Genomic DNA, 3,099 nt, shown 5'->3' with positions numbered 1-3,099 from the left:
GCTCCCTCTTATAGGTGAGAACTTCTGGTATTTGGTTTTCTATTTCTGCATTAGTTTACTAAGGATAATGGCCTCTAGTTCCATCTATGTTCCTGCAAAAGATATGATCTCATTGTTTTTATGGCTGCATAGTATTCCATAGTGTATATGTACCGCATTTTCTTTATCCAGTCTATCACTGATGGGCATTTAGGTTGATTCCATGTCTTTGCTATTGTGAATAGTGTTGAAATAAACATTCACATGCATGTGTCTTTATGGTGGAATGATTTATAGTCCTCTGGTTATATACTCAGTAATGAGATTCCTGGGTTGAATGGCTGTTCTGCTTTTAGCTCCTTAAGGAAGCACCACACTGCTTTCCATAATGGTTGAACTAATTTATACTGCCACCAACAGTGTATAAGTGTTCGCTTTTCTCCACAACTTCATCAGCATCTGTTATTTTTTGACTTCTTAGTAATAGCCATTCTGAATGATGTGAGATGGCATCTCATTGTGGTTTTCATTTGCATTTCTCAATGTCAGTAATTTTGAGGTTTTCTTCATATGCTTGTTGGCCATATGTATATCTTCTCTTGAAAAGTGTCCGTTCATGTCCTTTGCCCACTTTTTAGTGGGGTTGTTTTTCTCTTGTAAATTTGCCTAAAATTCCTTATAAATGCTGAATATTAGACCTTTGTCAGATGCATAATTTGCAAATTTTTTCTCCCATACTGTAGGTTGTCTGTTAACTCTGTTGATAGTTTCTTTTGCTGTGTAGAAGCTCTTTAGTTTGATTAAATCCCATTTCTCGATTTTTGCCTTTGTTGTGTTTGCTTTTGGCATCTTCATTATGAAATCTCTGTCCATTCCTGTGTCCAGGCTGGTATTGCCTAGGTTGTCTTCCAGGGTTTTTATAGTTTTGTGTTTTACAATTAAGTCTTTAATTCATCTTCAGTTGACTTTTGTATATGGTGTAAGGAGGGGTCCAGTTTCAATCTTCTGCATTTGGCTAACCAGTTATCCCAGCACCATTAATTGAATGGGGAGTCCTTTCTCCATTGCTTGTTTTTGTCACCTTGCTTATCTTGGGATTCACACAGTGCTTAACACAAAGAGCTTAATGAATGTTGTTGAACTTCTCTAGTGTTCTATAGCACCCTAGGGTGACTATTATAATTAGCAACAATTGATTAACTATTTTCAAATAGCAAAAAGAACAGATTCTTTTGTTTGTTTGTTTGTTTGGTTTTTGAGACGAAGTCTTGCTCTGTCACCCAGGCTGGAGTGCAGTGGCAGGATCTCAGCTCACTGCAACCTCAGACTCTTGGGTTTAAGTGATTCTTCTGCCTCAGCCTCCCGAGTAGCTGTGACTACAGGCATGTGCCACCATGCCCAGCTAACTTTTTTTTTTGTATTTTTAGTAGAGATGGGGTTTCACCATGTTGGCCAGGCTGGTCTCAAACTCCTGACCTCAGGTGATCCACCTGCCTTGGCTTCCCAAAGTGCTGGGATTACGGGTGTAAGCCACCACACCTGGCCAAGAACAGATTTTGAATATACTCAAGACAAAAAATGATAAATGTTTGAGGTGATGGATATGCCAGTTACCCTGACTTGATCATTACATATTATATATGTATATCAAAATACCACACATACCCCAAAATATGTATAATTATTACATGTGAATTAAAATACATAAAATCAGTTCTCACTTCGGCAGCACATATACTAAAATTTGAATGATAAAGAGAAGATTTGCATAGTCCCTGTGCAAGGATGACACATAAATTTGTGAAGTGCTCCATATTTTTAGAAGACCCCCATCGTCTCAGCCCAAAATCTCCTTAAACTGATAAGCAGCTTCAGCAATGTCTCAGTATACAAAATCAATGTGAAGAAATCACAAGCATTATTATACACCAATAACAGACTTAAAGAGAGCCAAATCAAAAACGAACTCCCATTCACAATTGCTACAAAGAGAATAAAATGCCTAGCAATACAACTAACAAAGGATGTAAAGGACGTCTTCAAGGAGAACTACAAACCACTGCTCAAGGAAATAAGAGAGGACACAAACAGATGGAAAAACATTCCATTCTCATGGTTAGGAAGAATCAATATTGTGAAAATAGCCATACTGCCCAAAGTAATTTATGGATTCAATGCTACCCCATCAAGCTACCTATGACCCTCTTCACAGAACTGGAAAAAGCCAACTTAAACTTCATATGGAACCAAAAGAGCCCACATAGCCAACACAATTCTAAGCCAAAAGAACAAAGCTGGAGACATCACGCTACCTGACTTCAAACTATACTACAAGGCTACGGTAATCAAAACAGCATGGTACTGGTACCAAATCAGAGATATAGGCCAATGGAACAGAATAGAGGCCTCAGAGGCAATGCCACACATCTACAACATGACAAAAACAAGCAATGGGGAAAGGATTCCCTGTTTAATAAATAGTGTTGGGAAAACTGGCTAGCCATGTGCAGAAAGCAGAAACTGGACCCCTTCCTGACACCTTACACTAAAATTAACTCCAGATGGATTAAAGACTTAAACATAAGACCTAATACCATAAAAACTCTAGAAGAAAACTTAGGCAAAACCATTCAGGAGATAGGCATAGGCAAGGACTTAATGACTAAAACTCCAAAAGCATTGGCAACAAAAGCCAAAGTAAACATATGGGAGCTAATTAAGCTTAAGAGCTTCTGCACAGCAAAAGAAACAATCATTAGAGTGAACAGGCAACCAACAGAATGGGGAAAAATTTTTGCAATCTACCCATCTGACAAAGGGCTAATATCCAGAATCTACAAAGAACTAAAACAGATTTACAAGAAAAAAAACAAACCCATTAAAAAGTGGGTGAAGGATTTGAACAGACACTTTTCAAAAGAAGACATTGATGAGGCCAACAAACATATGAAAAAATGCTCATCATCACTGGTCATTACAGAAATGCAAATCAAAACCACATTGAGATACCATCTCACGCCAGTTAGAATGGCAATCATTAAAAAATCTGGAGACAACAGATGCTGGAGAGGATGTGGAGAAACAGGAACACTTTTACACTGTTGGTGGGAGTGTAAATTA

The 3,099-nt window shown here is 37.9% G+C and overlaps 1 non-coding gene across 1 annotated transcript; it reads left to right on the top strand.

Moving 5' to 3' along the window:
• The first annotated feature begins 1,692 nt into the window (after window positions 1–1,692).
• On the top strand, window positions 1,693–1,799 carry LOC120366656 (U6 spliceosomal RNA). Its single transcript, XR_005581241.1, has one exon. It is a non-coding gene; the product is annotated as a U6 spliceosomal RNA (small nuclear RNA).
• The last annotated feature ends 1,300 nt before the right edge of the window (window positions 1,800–3,099 follow it).

Source organism: Saimiri boliviensis, chromosome X (assembly GCF_048565385.1).
Source record: "Saimiri boliviensis isolate mSaiBol1 chromosome X, mSaiBol1.pri, whole genome shotgun sequence".
Lineage (NCBI taxonomy): Eukaryota > Metazoa > Chordata > Mammalia > Primates > Cebidae > Saimiri > Saimiri boliviensis.
This window is presented reverse-complemented; position numbering and strand designations above follow the sequence as displayed.